General features: G+C 45.5%; 1 long non-coding RNA gene across 1 annotated transcript; it reads right to left on the bottom strand.

Annotated features, from left to right (window-relative positions):
* Positions 1–4996: 4996 nt before the first annotated feature.
* LOC119175558 (uncharacterized) lies at positions 4997–17897 on the bottom strand. Its single transcript, XR_005110313.2, has 2 exons — positions 17685–17897; positions 4997–7896 (listed from the first exon to the last, which is right to left on the bottom strand). It is a non-coding gene; the product is annotated as an uncharacterized LOC119175558 (long non-coding RNA).
* Between the last annotated feature and the right edge of the window lie 1268 nt (positions 17898–19165).

Raw genomic sequence — 19165 nt, 5'->3', positions numbered from 1 at the left:
GCACGGGCGGCCACACAGACGCACGCATGGATGGACGGAAGCAAGAACGAATGGACGGACGGATCCTTCGCCCCACTATCTATCATCCACTCCGTGGGTATGCTGCCGTTTTTTCCCTACAGATATTAGAACACGACATGAAAAAAGTGTCAGGTTTGCAGCAACAACAAACAATGAATGCGATAGCAACAAATTGTAACGTTACGCGAAGAATGGCAAGCAGATCGAAACGTGCTTCGCGTTGCTCACGCACAAATCACGCAAAAAAACGTACTCAGAGGTACAAATGAAAGCAAATAAGTGTATCAGTTGTTACTTCGCTATCTGTGAAAAGCGCACTATTTTCGCAAAATGGAGCCTGTGCCGTGAGTGCAGTAACCTTTGTTCGCCCGGAAACTACAGCATAATCGTTCCTGCGCAATCCAAAGGCTTACGGTTCTCTCCACCGCGAGAAAAGCACGCGCACGCATGAGCGTCAACCCCCTCCCAGCTCCACTGGGGAAAGTACGCGTGAGAGATCAACAAATGGGCGCGCGGCGCCGTGCCGTGACGATCTGGCGACGTGCGTGTCGTGTCGGTGCGGGCTGCAACTACCCCTAGGAACACAAAATAATGGGGGTTGTATGCACATAACAAAAAGCAAAAATAACGCGCGGCATAACAAACAATACATTCATTCGACTCCTTTTCAATACCCCACGCTCTGGCCGTTTCACCAATCTGCCCGCTCTGGTCACATATACGGTGGCAGAGGGAACCTGAGTAGCCGCTAATGAGGCGGTGGTATTTTCATCTCGCAGTTCAGCCTGATCATCGGAGTCTGGTAACTCGTAGGTTCTTAGAGTTTCCTCAGTTTTTGCACACGGTTTAGCATCCTTCTGTTAAGCCGTAGCATGATGCCCTCATCAGTTTTCACCTCGTAAGACCTGGGTGTAGCTGCCGCTACAAATGCCACGGCTTTCGTTTGCATGTCGGTCAACCAGATCGTATCGCCAGGATTCATTTCATGAAGTTTTCTGGCTCGATAAAGTTTGTTAAGATACTTTTCTTGTCGATTCTTCTCAGTGAAGCCCTTGTCTTTAACGCTGGAAAGACTAGACTTGACTGGGTCACGCAATGTCGGTACCATAAGAACACAAATTTGAAGACGCCGGCCCATCGAAATTTCCGCTAGACTGAGCTTGAGATTGCCGGGTGCCGCCCTGTAGGCGAGAAGAGCTATGTATGGGTCCTACGATTTGAGCACAAGGCGCTTAATCATCAGCACCATGATTTTAATCTCTCAGTTAGCTTGCGGATACTTCGGGCTCACAGTGATGTGATGAAAGCCACAGTCATCGGCAAATTTCTCAAATTATGATTATGAGAATTGTGGGTCATTATCTGTCGCTACTGTTCCCGGAATGCCGTGGCGCGCAAAGGTACTTTTCATTCTTTCAACTACGGCAGTGACATTGGTAGAAGAAAGCAATGCCACTTCCGTATAGCATGAGATATAATTTACCACAACGAGATAGTGGCAATTGTTAATAAAGCAAAGATCAGCCTTTACTCTTTTCCATGCGAAACATGGAGAGAGGGTTGAAATCAAAAGCTCAGAATTTCGCGGTGCGTACGACTCTTATGATCGGCCTGCCCGGCTTGACGCCGCTTTGTTGCATGACACATGGTGGCTGAGCCTACCGTGATTTCTTCCGAGTCAGCGCTCCCAGAGATGCACCAGGAGAGGCGACGCACAGCAGAGAAATTGTTCTTCTAGTTATCCCAGGTCGTTGGCGCTCCTCGTAAAACCCTTTGGGCACTCCTGACCGATAGACGGAGTAGGCAGAGTTGTTGGCTGTCGAGGCGGCTTGCTTTGTCGTCAAGTAGCCCCGGGAAAAGGGCCCAGCGTCTGAAAACCGTCTGCGGATGCCTTTTCTACGGTCTCCGTGGCGCCTTGATGCCGCTGTTTCCACAATTTGTGGTCTGCCTGGTGCCACATACCCTTCACTGCAAACGACTACAAGATTGACTTCCACGTAAGACTCAACGTCTTTTTGCTGTGCTGTGTCGTGCGCGGTGTGAAGTGTTTTCTCCCTCGCCATAGACTGAATTGGGCGTGCCTCTTCCCCCTTCCGTGGGTTGAGAAGGAGGCGGTGTTTCAACTTCCTCTTTCAGGGGCCGAGGTGAATGTGACAAACTTCATTGGACTGTCCTAACCTTCATTGTTTTTTCCTGCAGGGAATCCTGGGAAGGCTAGGACATAAAATGCAAGCGCCTCGGCGCTCGCGACAGGTACAAGCTCGCAGAAGCTCCCATCATGCTTCCGTCAAGAGCTTTCATGATGCTACCAAAAACAATGTAGTATCACGCTAGCTTGAACCTGTATATAATGTAAATAAACACTCCTGTTAACGGCACCGGCTCTCTCCTCGACATCTCACCGGGAATTTGGCTGGCTCCGATCTTAAGGGCAGACCCCCGACTACATCACCGCACACATTTTTCACACTCTTTCACCTGGCGTGATAGTTGTCCACTTAGGCTTGGTCACCTAACCAACTCCTTCACCAGCGCTCGGGTTTTCGAAATGCCTGGATGCCCATGGTGTAGTTTTTTTTTTCATACTTCTTTTTGCAAGCTCAGAGGGATGATAAGCCTCGTCCAGTTTACGAGGAAGCCTACACACTTGGTTATCGTCCCCTTGTCTTGCCAGTATAGCGTTAGATGAGAAGGATGGTTTGGTTTTGCTGACCAACCCCTGCGGCGTAACTCGCGCAATAACTTAGACAAGATCGGCTTCTTGAGCAGTTTTCACACTTTCGATCAGGTTGCGGCTGGTTTTCAAACCTTGAATGCACGATATAGCGTGTGACGACACATCGCCCACTAAAATTTCTCCGCATAATGCCTAGTTCACACTGAAACATCCGCTTTCTACAGCGACCGAAATTCCCCTGCCGCCGGAACACAGCGTCGTTCGCACTGGACGTGCCCCACGCCGCCGAATGTGCCATCTACTATGGGGCGAACGCGGGATGGATGCGCTGTCAACCGGTTGTTGTCGTGGCTCGCAAACGCTACTACGCTATCCAGTGGTGTATACTTCGATGATTCTCGTACGCAAGAAGCAACAAAAGTCAGTACTGCTTACTTTGCTGGCAAGTGGCTGCCTTGTAATGCACGAAGAGCAGAAAAATCACGGACGCCAGTGGCGTTGGTGGGTTCGTTTTGCTTTGCAAGACCACAACAAGCTCGGTCACGCCAACAGCAAGCTCGGTCACCTCTTTCACGAAATACGGAGGCGAAGTAGGCGCAGAGTAGGTTAAACTCCCGTTGGTTTCAACATTCAGTTACGTGCACTGCAGCATAAAGAGTGCGTAGGGCTTGGCCGCCATTTGTCAAAATTCCTTGACTAGCGCTCCTGTTGATCCGCGGTGACCGATTCGGAGGCAGACGCTGCAAAAATCGGTCCGAGAGCGATCGGGGTGGAGAGGGCCCTTTCGGCGGATCTCGCCGCCACCGAACCGGATTCGGAGCACTTTCGGCGGCCGGAATGCTCAGTGTGAACGCGGCCTAAGTGCTTGTATTTCACGAGTGGTGCACGCGAAAGAGCATCCACTGTGACAAGGTATTTTGCGAGAACATGCACGATTTGAAACTCATAACGCATTAGCGGTAGCCTAAAGCGTTGTATCCGCGGGGAAAAATTATCAACGCCGAACCAATGTCTCACATTTTAACTGAAATTTTTCGTTTGTCCTTAGCGTCTGCCATTTCGCCTTATGACTGGCTAGTTGCTCGGATATTGGCCACACACAAGAAGGGCGATCGATTACGGATAGAAAACTACCGCCCGATCTCTTTGACGTCTACATGCTGTAAATTGATGGAGCACATTGTTGCTCACTACATAACAGACTTTCTTGAACGTAACGGCTTACTTTCCGAATTTCAGCACGGTTTCCGTAAAGGGCTATCGACGCACACACAGCTGATAGCTACGGTGCACGAAATTGCCTCTGCCCTTGATTCGGCCAGCCAGATTGACTTAGTATTCCTCGACTTCAGCAAAGCATTCGATCGTGTTTCTCATGGTAAGCTTATAGGCAAACTGCTAAACATTGGTATACCCGATTTTCTTGTTAACTGGATTAAATCTTACCTTTCCAACAGGACTCAATATGTGGAGATCTCTGGGTGCTCGTCAGGCGCATTACCTGTCTTATCGGGTGTTCCACAGGGAAGCGTCTTGGGCCCAATTCTCTTTTTAATTTATGTAAATGATATAACTTCAATTGTTGATTGATTTGTGGGGTTTAACGTCCTAAAATCACCATATGATTATGAGAGACGCCGTAGTGGAGGACTCCGGAAATTTTGACCACCTGGGGTTCTTTAACGTTTACCCAAATCTGAGAACACGGGCCTACAACATTTCCGCCTCCATCGGAAATGCAGCCACCGCAGCCGGGATTTGAACCCGCGACGTGCGGGTCAGCAGCCGAGTACCTTAGCCACTAGACCACCGCGGCGGGGCTAACTTCAATTGTCTCGTCTGATGTTCAAATACGATTATTTGCAGATGATTGCATAATTTTTAGAAAAATTACATGTACTGAGGATCAAATATTCTTAAATGACAGCTTGACACGTGTTGGCCAATGGTGCACGTCGTGGTCCATGAAGTTAAACTCGGACAAGACTGTTCTACTGCGAATTACAAATAAAAGAGAGCCGCTTAACTTTTCTTACTGTATCGATGGAGTGACTGTTAAAGAAAACTCGGAATACAAATATCTAGGGGTGACAATTACCAATACGTTATCGTGGTCTAAGCACATTGAAAATACCTGCGCAGCTGCCATGCGCAGGCTTGGGTTCATAAGGCACAAACTTAAAGCTGCCCCTACAGAAGCAAAACTGTTGGCTCATAAGACCTTAGTGTTACCTAAGCTTGAATACGCCAACATTGTTTGGGACCCCTTTTCTAAGAAAGACAAGCAAAAGCTAGAAATGGTGCAGTGCCGACCAGTGCGTTTTATTTTCAACGAGTACAGATCCACTGATTCCCCATCTTCATTGATGGTGCAAAATGGAATTTCAACTTTAGAGCAGCGACGTAAACTAGCCCGCCTAGAATTTTTGATTTCGCTTTTTCATGGCCACCTGAAGCTTAACGCGAACCCTTATGTCAAGCTGTTCTTACCTCGAGCATCGAGACATCGCCACTCACACAATCTTCTTCCTTACAAAGCCCGCACAAATCTATTCAAATACTCTTTCTTCCCGCGGACAATTGCGGATTGGAATGCATTACCGAGTTCGGTTTTCTCAGCGCAAACTGCGGCTGCTTTTTCAGCGAAGGTGCTTGCTGCCCTAGAATAATTATCATCTTTGTTTCAGAGGTTTGCTGACCGATTGCTGGTGCTTTTCTAGTTTTTGTGTAGCTCTCGAACGGTTGAGGGTGTTTTAGTCGTGGGTTTTCATTGTTTGTTGAGAAAAGTGCGTATTTGTCTGATTTTTTTTTTGAAGTTGAAAAATTTAGGGTGGTCCCTGAATGTACGAGCTCTACTGTATAATGGTTTTGTTTTGCTTGACCTAGAGAGAGTGTGATCGTTGCAACTTTCTAGTTTACAATGAGTTTTGCACTGTGCAACGTTTTTTTTACCTGAAAATGTGTGTATAAATGTATTTATGTGTGTATTTGTTTATATATCTATACTGTTCGTGTGTATGACCAAAGTATGGTTATTGATATGTATTCAACGCTACCATGCGATACATGAAACTTTCCCATCTGCCCTCCTGCTTGGTCCTTATAGGACTGCAGTATGTAATAAAAAAAATTACAAAAAATGAAAATCAAGAGACATCTTTCCTAGCAACGACACCAAAGGTTTGTGATCCGTTTCAAAAACAGCCCGGAGTCCTCTGATGTACTCATCGAATCTTTCAACAGCCCACGTCGATGCCAGTGCTTCTTTTTCCAGTCGAGCATAGCGCTGCTCTGCTTTCGTGAGTGCCCGAGATGCAAACACCATGGGTCATCGTTCCCCATTACGCTGCGACTGGAAAAGGACAGCCCTGACTCTGTAAGGTGAGGCGTCTGCTGAAAGAATCGTTGAAAATCTAGGGTCGTACAATTCCATACACTTAGCTGAGCAAATTAGGTCCTTCATGTTTTTGAAGGCCCTGTTCTGTGCCGGGCCTCAAACCCATTCGGTTTCTTTCACCAACAGCGCTCCTAGAGGGGCCGTTACGCGTGCTAAGTTAGGCAAGAATCTTCCGAGATGGTTGGTCATGCCCAAAACATTGCGTAATGTGTTACTTTACAGGGAGGCTCTAGTTTCTTTACAGCCTAAATTTTCGCTTTACTCTGTGTACGCTTCGGAGATGACCTAAAAAGGAGATTTCATTCACCGCAAAGACACACTTTGTTTTGTGTAGGGTGACGTTATTTGAAACCAACCTAGCAAGAACATGTGTGAGCCTTGCGTCGTGCTGCTCCTTAGTGTCACCAAAAACAAGGATGTCGTCCATGAGGTTTACTACGCCGGGGAGACCCTGCATTATTTCGGTAATGCTCTTTTGAAAGTATTCCGGCGCTGAAGTTTTTCCAAAAGGCAGCCTCGTGAAACAATACCGCCCAAACGGTGTTATAATTGGGTAATTCCTCCAAGTCCTTTGCTAGGTGAACCTGATGAAAGCCTGAATTTGCGTCTAGTTTTCAGAGCCACTTAGCCCCCACCAGTGAACCTAACGCTTGATCAACAGTCGGTAGCGCAAACCTTTCTCTCAAAGTAGTTTTGTTCAGCTGCGTCAAGTCGACGCACACCCTGACTTCTCCGGAGGTTTTTACGATAGGCACAATACCAGCGCACCATTCTGTGGGGCCTTCGACTATGTGAAAGACACACATGTGCGGCATTTTCTCAATCTCTGTTTTGATTTGTGCTCTTAGTGGAACCGGCATTCTGCGTGGCACGCATATAGCACAAGGGACGGCTTCTGGCTTAAGCCTTATACAATACTCAGCTGGGATGATGCCAAGACCACTGAAAGCTCGTGCAAGGAAGGCCTCATAGTAAGTCTGTTTCCTCCCAGGCTCCACAACTTAACTCCGTCTCATGCTTCGAGAGCAGGCAAGCCAAGCTGAACGTTGCGCAAAGCACTAACAACATAAAATACCTGGCGAGAAGTTTTTCCTTTCCATTAAACCTCTGCCTCGAACTTGCCCAATACATCAAAATGGCCCCACTGGCTCCCGCGAGCACCTCGTCTGTCTTACTTAGTTTGGTGGGTAAACCTGGAAGAGACTTTGGTACTACCGAAACTTTGGCACCCATATCCACCTTGGAAAAAACTGGCACATCATCAACTCTTACTAGGAAAAATCACGACCCCGTGCTAGATGCTATAATTATTCCCAAGAAAACATCAGTAGAGTCCATGTGTACTGAGGAGACTCGTACCGGCCGTCGTTGTGAGGTATTCTTGAGACACACCTTGCTGAAATATTCTTTGACGCCGCAGTTATGGCGTTTTTGTGTCTTTACTAGGCAGGCAGTCCTCACAAGCCCCCCCCCCCCCCCCCGAAGCTGCAGCGTGAACCTTATTATCCGGAGACTATCTTCGGCTGGCTCCTCTGATGCCCAATGGCGTTAACGCCCACCTCTTCGCACTCCTGGAATGACGTAGAGTTGCCGGTGCCCTCCGCGCCACGAAGCTCTTGTTTCTCCTGCACCAATTCCTTCAGTCACGCTTTCGCTAAAGCCGTTGCCAAAGTCAGTTTGCCCTTCATTTGAAAAGACTCTGAAAGCTTCTCGTCTCAAAGACCGACAACTAACTGGTCCCTCACGAGGCGTTTCTTGCAGTCGCCAAGTCACACCGGTCCGCCAGAACATGTAGTGCACACTGTAAAAAATGGTTGTAAATTAACAGGTATTATACGGAAAGTTTCTGTACCGAAAAAGAAACTCTCTGTAAGAGCACCATGAAGAAAACCGGTTGAACACAGAAACCAAAACTTTCTGTTATTCACATCCTTCAGCAAATCAAAGCACTCAAAATTGAATTTCGATTGTCTTAAATGTTTCAAGATTAGAATAAGCAATAAAATAACATTTCATGTTTTCGTGGTTTCACGCACAATGCTATTTCGCGTGAATAATGGCCAAGGAAATTTCTGCGGTTCTACGTTCGCACCTCAGGAGGCTTCGTGCGTTTCAAGATGGCTACGGCTCATGCCAAAGTGCGACTACGCGTGGCTGCCCTGTGAAGTGCTTTGGATTCACTATAGCGCGGCTGTGCTACCCTACTGCTCGTGATTTTGTGTTCCCGCGATTGAAAAGTAGGTGGTTTGTTTTCACCTAAAGTTTCATACTCTAGGGTTTTGTTGATGTATCGGCCCACATTCAAAATTTGCTCTCTCGTGGTTTCTAATTCACCTGGTAATCAGCCGTGCACATGACCACATGTATTTGTGAGAGCCGTAGTTTTTTCGGCAATTGGGTTGAAACACTGATGAGGCCTTGTTCGCGGGGGTGCTTGATGGAATGCCTGCTGTTGTATTACAGTGATAACTTTTTTGGCAGCGGCCACATACGTCGAAGTATGCCAATCTGTACTTCGACGGTTGCTTTGCGCATCCTAGAAAGTTAGTCGTGCGTTTAGTGCACCTTTCCTGAGGGAAACACTTAACAAGGCTTTGCTGTACAGGAATATGCGATGTATTTGTTTGCCTTATTTCGCCTTGTTCTTTGTTGACATCGTATCAGTGTATTTTGTGCTTATGAACCTTTTTGTTTATTTTTTACTTGGTCTGTTTGAAGCAAGTATAAGTGTCAGATATGCTAACCGAGCCATATCACCCACAAAGCATAGTATTCTTTCTAATAGAAAGTGTGAGTGTGTTCTGTTTTTAGTTCGTGTGTCTAGATGTGATAGGCAAATTTTACCTGAACTGTGATGATATAAAGGCGAATGTAGATTCGTTAGGCTCTCACTCTTGTTTTCTTTGCCCGTGCTCGATGGTAGTAGGGAGTGGACCTCCACCATCGAATAAAGGTATCGATACAAAATTCATATTACCCATAACAAGTCGCGAGATGTGTTCGTCGATGAATGGGAGTGTTTAGCTCTTCAGGTACAATTTATTAGGCGCGAGAGGTTTAGGTCATCTGAAAGGAAAAGATCGTAGTATATTTTGCCTAACAGCAGTAAAAAACAGCTGCTTTGCCGTCGTCTTATCGGTAATTTAGGCGACAAGAAGAGCATCTTGGTAGTCATAAATAACACCGGCTCCCGCACTGATTAGACAAATCGCTCATTTCGAATTGCTTTCTTCTCTCAATTAGCTACGATAGCGGGAGAGATGTACTTTATTTATTTGAAGGCGCTATTTCCTGCTGATAAACGCACTTGAAAAAAACACTGATTGCTTAAATGTTGTCACTAAAGAAAAAGATCTCCTGCAAGCGCATCATAACTTGAATGAAAGGAATCGTTCATTCCACCGAAACGTCGACCAAGGACCTTTTCGGGGCAGCTGGATGACAATGTTGAGGATTAGCTTAAGCGCTACCAAAGAGTGAGTCGCAGCAACCACTGGAGCACTGCTAAGCAGCTCGAGAACGTGGTGATTTTTCTCGTCGGCCCCACGTTTCTTTGGTTCGACAACCACGAGAGTGCATTGACCACATGGGACATTTTTGTGGACGAGCTAAAGAGGTGCCTTGGTGACTAGACTTCTAAAGTCAAGCAGGCGGAGCAAACGCTTTCACGCAGAGCTCAGTTACCTGGCAAAACATGCACCACCTACATCGAGGCCGTCTTGAAGCTTTGCGGAATCGTGAGTGCGACCATGTGTGACAAAGAGAAGGCAGGTCATCTGCTCAATGAAATCGCGGAAGACTTGTACAACTTTCTTATTACTAAGGAAGACCTACACACACCTTCCGACCTAAGGAAACACTGCCGAGCGTTTGAGGCGCTAAAGAGAAGGAGCATCCCACCAAAATTTGGACGTCTTGACAATGTGCCCACGATTGCAAGTGTCAACCTTTTATCGTAGGACGACATCTTTTCGATTATAAGACGTGTAGTTAAGGAAGAACTTGCTCAACTGCAAATTGTGGACACCGCCGGTGTCTGCCATCAGTGTGCATTCGACCAATGGCCCCGTGAATCACCGGTACCTCGGATACGCCAGAGCTACTTTGAGCCTCGGCCGAATTACACGGTTGGGTTCGAACGAAGGTGTGAACGGCCACTCGAAAACCAGGAACGCAGGCCAGCTGCATCACGGCGATTTACTCCTCAGCCGCCATCGCCCGCCTTTTATCAACCAACGAGGTCTACTTCGCTGGGGACGACTAGACGTGGCACCCGTACTTGCTACAGCTGCGGGCTACCTGGACACATCGCTAGGTACTGCTACCGTCGCCAGCAGCGAGCTCCACGATTCAACGTGTACACGCCTTATGTGCTTGCTGGCGATTCTCTACTATATCAGAGCTCTTTCCAACGGCAACATGCAGCACGTGCTGACTCGCCTTGCTCCAACCACAGCGTTACCCCACCGCCCGCACACCAACAGCGATCCCCGTCCCCGCGTCACCGCTTGGGGACGCCACCACCACTGGGAAACTAACTGGTGCGACCGACGGGGGAGAGGCCGCAAAATCATCTTCCGCAAGACCCCCTTGTGTGGTAATGGTTGAGAACAAAGTGACTGTTTTTTTAGACAATGTGAGTACTGTTGCATTAGTTGATACCGGTGCTGCCGTTTCCGTAATGAGCATGTCTTTTAAAAATCGCCTTGGGACGAAGCAATATTTGTTTGGTATTGGAGTGCTACGTTTCGCGGCGTAGGGGCAAAAACGTTGAGCTGGGTTGGCGTTTGTTCTGTTTTACTTTCTGCAGGAAATCAAACGTTTAGAGCTGAACTAACAGTGCTTGCACGTGCGACCCACGACGTCATTCTAGGTATAAACTTTTTGCGTGAGTGTGGTGCCACTCTGGATTGTGGTAGTGGTGGGATTATTTTTAGTCCCGTGTTGCCCTCTCCATTGGCGAAATATACCATTGACGACAACTTGGACGTGTTTCCCGTGTCTGAAGACGTCTGCTTGGCCCCGCATACCGCAATGTTTGTGCGCGTAAACTCTTCAAGTTCTTGTGAGGGTTCTTACTACGGTTTAGCAGAGCCGAACTTCAGTAACACACTTAAGAAAAACGCTATTGTGCCTCGTTGCCTCATGCTCACCGTCGATGGTTGTGCCGATTTGTGGACTGTGAACGTTTCCGCGCTGCTCAAATCTCTGCCTGCAGGACTTAAATTGACAAGCTTTTAAGAGCAAAGTACTCTTACCATACGGTCACTTCAACTGTCGGTGGATATAAATAAACCCCACACCAATTCGTACCCCGACTATTCTGCCAGCATTGACCGTATGATCAAGAAGTCACTTCCTTCAACTGAATGGTCGTTGCTGCAGGAGGTGATTGCAGGCTACGCCTCAGCCTTTGACTTTGCCCAAGACGATGCGTCTACCGTTACGCCACCGTCTTCACGTACGCAACACCGCATCTATACAGGCCAAGCACCACCAATACGCCAGAAGCCCTATCGCGTATCGCCTTCCGACAGGAAAGTCATCGCTGAGAAAGTTGAAGACATGCTATAGAAGGGCGTCTTACAATAATCGTTTAGTCCGTGGGCAGTTCCTGTCATTCTAGTCAAGAAAAAGGATAATTCTTGGAGATTCTGGGTAGACAATTGTCGCCTAAATGCCATCACAAAAAAAGACGTCTACCCTTTGCGACGTATAATGACGCCGTGGACTGCTTGCATTCTGCCTCCCATTTTCTTTCTGGTGACTTGCGTTTCTGGGTCTCGGCAAATTCCTATGCATCCCTCAGATAAAGAGATGATGGCCTTCGTAACACCAGGCGGTCTTTTTGAATTTAACGTTATGCTTTTGGTTTGTGCAGTGCTCCAGCGACATTCGAGAGATTTATGGATACAGTACTCCGTGGACTAAAATGGGAAATTTGCATGTGCTATTTAGATGACGTCATTATCTACGGAAAGACTTTTCAAGAGCATAACCACCGCTTGTCACTTGTGTTTGAATGCTTACGCGAAGCTGGCCTTGTTTTAAACTCAAAAAGTGCCATTTTGGAGAACGTCAAGCCCTCGTATTAGGGTTTCTCGTGGATAAAGAAGGCGTACGACCAGACCCACAGAAGACCGCAGTGGTTCGCAACTTTGAACAACCACGAACAGTAGAGGACTTGCGAAGTTTTCGGGGTCTGTGCTCATATTTCCGCCGATTTATTAAGAACTTCACACTACCTGCCTTCCCACTGACTTGCGTTCTTCATAAAGATACAAAGTACTTGTGGGATGATAAATGTGAGGCCGCATTTCGACAGCTGAAGTTTTTATTGACTTCAGGGTTCATTCTGAATCATTTTGATCCTGACGCTTTGACTTAACTTTATACTAATGCAAGTGGGCTAGGTGTTGCTGTTGTGCTGGTCCAACTCTGCAACAGCCGTCAACATGTCGTAGCATATGCCAGTCGGACACTGATCAGAGCAGAGAAGAACTACACCGTCACCGGGCTCGAGTGCTTAGCAGTCGTCTTCGCCATTCAAAAGTTCCGACCGTATCTACATGGCTGCGAATTCACAATAGTGACCGATCAACACTCATTATGCTGGCTTGTGTGACTTCGCGACCCGTCTGGCCGGCTGGCTCGTTGGGCGTTGCGTCTCCAAGAGTACAGCTTTTCTGTGACGTATAGGAGCGGACGATTTCACACGGATGCCGACTGCTTATCCCGCCTTCCTTCAGCTCACACCAATGCTGACGACGACGACATTGATGACTATTTAGTTTCTGTCTCGTCTGACTTCCCAGATACAAGCAGCTTCAAACGTGAGCAACAGTGCGACCCTACCCTGAAACCCTTGCTCGAAGCTGCACATAACTCCACCGACAAGCACTTTACAATTTCATGTGGCTTGCTGCATAAAAAAACTATTCAGCCGACGGCCGCTCGTTGCTTCTAGTGGGGCCGGAAAGCCTGCACCAGGTCATTCTTCGTTCTATGCACGATGACATAACATTCGGTCATCTTGGTTTCACACGTACGCTACATCGACTACGTGAGAGGTTCTACTGGCTGAAAATGTGGAAGATCACAAAACAGTACGTCGCCACCTGCGCTATATGTCAGCGCCACAAGCGATCCACCACTGCCCTGGCAGGCTATTTGCAGCCCATCCCTTCACCGACATCCCCCTTTGAAAAAGTCGGCATCGACTTGCTCAGGCCCCTTCCTAAGACTCCATTCGGCCACCGATATGTTATAGTGTGTGTGGATTGTTTAACTCGTTATACAGAAACGGACACACTGACATCGGCCACAGCAGCTGCTGTTTCTTCTTTCCTGTTACAATGGGTCATACTGCGTCACGATACTCCACGGGTTGTCATCAGTGACCATGGACGGCAAATTATCGCCGATGTGGTTGAAAAAGTTTTGTGCCTCTGTGGCTCCTCTTATCACCAATACACCCCTTACCATCCGCAAACTAACGGTCTCACTGAGAGAACCAATCGAACTCTAACGAATACGATATCGATGAACGTTGATGCCGACCACAGGAACTGGGACGTCATCTTACCGTTTGTTACTTACGCATATAACACCGCCAAGCATGAAGTTACTGCACCTTCGCCCTTCTTTCTGCTTTACGTACGAAGCCCACGGAGTTTTCAAGACACTATATTACCTTTCCCATATCAGAAAGATCTGTCCATCGCTCAGACGCTGTGTCGTGCTGAAGAAGCACGTCCACTAGAGCGCCCTCGAACACTGTCTTCTCAAGAACACAGCAAAAGTCGCTACGATGCCTGGCATATACCCATAGAGTTTTCTCCGGGCGACTACGTTTGGCTGTGGACTCCTGTTCGCAGAAAAGGATTCTACTAGAAGTTTCTAGCAAACTATTCCGGCCCATTCGTGATAGTCATTCGTCTCAGCGACGTGAATTACGTTGCCGCCCGAGTCACAGTCAATAACTGGCGTTCGTGCACTACGCAAATTGTTCTCGTAGACCGCCTCAAACAGTACCATCATAGGCATAGTTACCTCGCTCAGCGAGCTTCGTCTGCCGCCAGGGAAAATGCAACGAAGTTGTGCGAGCGTACGGGGCGCGGAAGAAGAAGAGTAGTGAAGCGGTGTTTGAACTGTGTCGTTGGGTGAACCGGACTAGGCATGTCTAAAAAGTACGCTTCTCTTTCCCAACGCCATTGCACCACCTCATCTATATATATATATATATATATATATATATATATATATATATATATATATATATATATATATATATATATATATATATATATATATATATATATATATATATATATATATATATATATATATATATATATATATATATATATATATATATATATATATATATACGTCGGTGCTACTTCCCGGCGCTGCGTAAACATAGTAGCAGCGGACAGCGTCATGTAGGTAAATGCATTCTAGCAGGTCTCGCGTTTTTTGTTGGCAGGGGCAGGGTAATACTCGCTACTAAATAACTTAAATAAGAAGGGATAAAGCTTATTATGTCGTTTAGATTATCCTCACGTCCGAGCACCTTCTACTTACCACTAGGACGCCTCGCTACGACGTATAAACACGTGCTAATACAGAGAGCGGTCACACACAATATTCAAAATATTTTTCTGGCTTAAAACAAAAATGAATTTAATAAAGCTTTCTGAGTGAGTAGGCAACGAAGGTAGCTAGTAAATCTACTATTGGGCATAGTTTTACTAGGACCGCCTATTGGTGAATTTACGACCACGTGTGTAAAATGAACAATTTTGCAAACTTGTCGCCACCTGTACACTTTATTTCGCACTATATACGCGTGAATGTATTTAGTTCATAGTAAAACATATTGGAAATATGCTGATGTCAATTATCACCATTTGCTAAACGTTTATTTCTATTAAAAACACTAATACAGAACATAATCTCCGTATTCGAGACAACATAATAAACCACCTGCAACGGAAAAGTTCATAAAACTTATTTTTTAGTATACAGCTCATAATTTTTCTAAAAGTAAAATTTTGACTTAACCCAATTTAGGTGGAACAACTTGGAGCAGCCATGGTTTCGAGCTTTCCGAAAAAAGTTACACAGAGGTTGCGTGTCTGGAAAAATTTTTTCGCAATAAATATATTCTGGGAGAACATTTGGCTCGAAGTAGATATTTCTGAATTTTTTTCAAGCAAATCGCAGATGGTCGAGTGCCAAGGTAGAGACTGCTGGCATAGAATGACCCAGGTTTATAATAAGCTAATGCATTTATTTGGGCGCTCTTTGAGTGTTACCGGAAAGAATTATATCTGAATTACCGGCTGGCGTAATGCCCTAGGGTGCAAGATCGGGCTATCGTTGGTGACCCGCTATGTAAAAGAAACCTCTGTGTGAATTAGAGAATGGGTACAAAAAGATTTTCCCCTAATGTTCTAGATCATAGATCACGCCAACTTGACATGAATGCAATAGCGCTTTGGAGTGGTGCTTCATCTCAATGTTTCAGTGTGAAAATGGCCTGCTCCTCAGATGTTTTGCTGCTTTACTTTTTTATTGAGAGTACTTGTTCATTTCTTTCACTACCACAACTAGAATAACTGCAGTTCATTAGAAATATTTTTGTACGTTTAATAACCTTGCACATTGTTTTTCGAGCTCCTGGTTACGTAAGTTGGAATGCCTACTCATCGTACAAATAACTTTATAACATTATAAATGCAGGAAAGTGCAAGTGAAAAGGACGTCGGAGATGTGCCGTGCTGCCCATTCATCATTGCCAAAGGTATTTTCACAAATACTTGCAACATATTGTTGTATATTTCTAAACAAGAAATAATTTGTTCCAGGAGGAAGCTTGCTGGCCGCTGGGGCCTTCAGAATATGTGTTGATACACATGCCGTCATAGAAGTGGCCACACCATGCCAATCATTTAAGCTGATGTTTTTCGCACATTTCGCCTTCAATATTGAATGCCGAAAGGAGGTCAGCCGTACCCTGGAATTCACACACAGGTGAATTTTTCTGTGATTTTTTTATTTGCTGAAGGAGATTCACCCTGTAGGCCCGTGTGCTCAGATTTGGGTGCACGCTAAAAAACCCCAGATGGTCAAAATTTCCGGAGTCCTCTACTACGGTGTTTCTCATAATCATATGGTAGTACAGACTGACAAAGGTAGTACATATGGTTGTACAGACTGGCAAAAGGTCAAGCAGGCATGCAAGAAACATTTATGGCTAAAGGGGAAAGTGGCAGGGCAAATGACGCTCCTTGGTTTTCTATACTTGTAGACAGCGGCAAAATCCAGAGAGGAAAAACAACAAATTGTGCAGTGCATAGAAAATGATATTGACGAACTAGCAGAAGAGTGCGAGGTAATTATATTAGGATATATGAATGCGCACAGAGAAGAATTGGTTGGATATAATGACCCAACAAGCAGAATGCCAATGAATATGTGTGAAAGGCATGATTTATTCACTTGCAATAGCACCGAGAAATGCGAAGGGCAGATAAGATGGAAGGTGCGAAGGCTGCAGTCGACGATAGATTACGCAACAATGTCACATAGGATGTATGATCGGCTAAGGATGATGAACATAGATGAATATGGGTCCAGAAGCTCAGGTAGGGATCACAAACGTATCAAGCTAAGCTTTGGAAAAGAAATGACATTGGAAAGGTGGTAATACGAGAAACCACACGGTAATATTTATTCAGAAAGGCAAATAGAAATAGCAACTAAAGAGATTGAGTAAAGTAATCACCGAGAATACTAAAACAGAGTGGACGTACACAAATCTAACTTGGTTGTTTGAGTTAGAGCTTGCTAAGGTATAAGTCCAATCAACCGAGAAAAGCAGACACAAACCCAAGAGCTGGTGGGATGAGGAAGGTAATAGAGCCATAGCAAGACGTCAGGAAGCCTCCAGGGAACACAGGTATGCTAAACATAGTGGTGAACCGAAAAACGATGTCCAAAAAAATTGGGATAACTTTTTAAGCTGCAGAAGGTAAGCGTTCGATTTGATCAGTTAGAAGATTAGAAGAAAGGTGGCCCAATGAATGGCGGAAGTAAACAAAAAGGATAGAAATGCAGCTGCAAAGTTTTCGAACTATCTCCATTCTTCCAGTAATAAGACAAGCATGAAACGGAGGTTTATAACTATAGTTCAAAAGGTAAGACTAGAAGCGGATGAGGCAATGGAATATATATAAAACAATGATGACAGAAAAAATTACACACCAAAAGCACGAAGTCGGAAATATAAAGGTCTGTCGGAAATATTCCGCAGGCTCCGATATACTGTAGGAAGGAAGGTATTTGGCACACAACGAATGGTTTAGCGCAGCTTACTCCGACGTTTCGGCCTTGGGATCGCCCTTAGAACTGGCCTTCATCTGGGTAGTTTGAATTTCAATCTTCATTTAATTCTATAGGAAATGGACGAAGGCCCGAACAAAAAACAGGTGATTCCCACTTGACGAAAATTGGGGCCCCCTTTACAAGGTATACAGCAAATAGAGGTTTAATACACACATGTATAGCCATGAGCACCTTTACCTTGAATGCTCCGACGCGTGGCCTCGGCTCGATTGGACTGAGTTCAACGCCACCAAACGTTGAAAATGATATGCTTGCTGCAGTTAAGGATATATGTGGCGCGCGTCGATTTCACTAGGAAATTTATGTTTCCAGCCTGCCTGACCGGCGTGTCGAATGCACTCACTTCGCGTCTCGTTTTCGCCACGTTTTGCTCATGGCTACTGTTATCGAACACCCATGGCATTCGTTCGCAATTTTTTATTATCGAGACAAGTGTCAGACAACGAGCGCTGTGGGTGCGCGCGATAAGGTAGCCACGAGCGATACGGGGCGAAAACAGGATGCAAAGCGAGTGCATTAGACCCGCCGGTCAGGCAGACTGGAAACGGAAATTTACTAGTGAAACCGATGCGCACTACATCTATCCTTCACTGCAGCGAGCATATCACTTTCAAGACTTGGTGGCGTTGCCCCCAGTCCAAGCGAGCTGATGCCACGCGTCGAAGTGTTCAAGTTAAAGGTGCTGACTGCTGTACATACGGTCTATTCAATATCACAGAAAGCGCAGACAATTGGCGTGTATAAATGAATAATGCTGCTGTAGTCACTCGCGTATCAGGAAAAACAAGAAGTAAATAGAAACAATGCTTTGCAATATGACAAAACAATTCGTAGATTTTTGCCGTATATCATTTAAAGCTATTCGTCAAGTTACATCAGTACCACAAACAGATGAAAACAGCGACACTCAATCAGGCATTCGTAGCCATCATTTTGCTGCAAACCAGTTGTGTAAATCCCTTTTTGTTATGTCAGGAATATCAATTCTTTGTTGAATAAACATATTTAACAATACAAGATGGATATATCGAAGGCTTTTCTCACCGTATTCGTTTCTTGAAAATGGTGCTTGCCAGTATACATTGTTACGCGTAGCAGGCAGGGGTGTTCTCGATTTCAGCTCCGCTAGTGCAAATATTATTTGTTTATTATTATTTTAACACTGTTTGTGTCTCGTAGATAGAGTGTACGAGTAAAGACTTGGCATGGAGGTAAAATTGAACCTGATGAGCAATTGCTTCGTGTGTGCTTCTTATGGTACGCCGGCTATTTGTAGTAGTCCTTTTCTTAAGCGTATGCAGGTGATTTAAATTAAATGATGTGGTTGTGGCCCAGACTAGAAAGCAGTAGCTTAAGTTGAACATAAGTATATTGCACTATTATATTCATTTTTATATATGAAGATAGAAGTGTATGTAGTGTGGCCATTACGCCAACGCACTTCGAAAGTCGTTTGGTTGCATAATTAACATACGTGTCCCACAGCCTATGCCTATTGAAGTATACACACAATGTTTTTATACAATCTACAATCTGAAGATAATACTGACCAAGAATGATTTCGTGTGTCAGTTCACGTCGACATTTTTTGGAGAGAAAAGCACTGCTTTTGTTTTAGTGGCACTAATATGTAAAGAAATAGGACCACTGCATGTGCT

This window comes from Rhipicephalus microplus, chromosome X (genome assembly GCF_043290135.1).
Source record: "Rhipicephalus microplus isolate Deutch F79 chromosome X, USDA_Rmic, whole genome shotgun sequence".
Lineage (NCBI taxonomy): Eukaryota > Metazoa > Arthropoda > Arachnida > Ixodida > Ixodidae > Rhipicephalus > Rhipicephalus microplus.
Note: the sequence above shows the minus strand (reverse complement) of the source record. Positions and strands in the feature narration are given on the sequence as shown.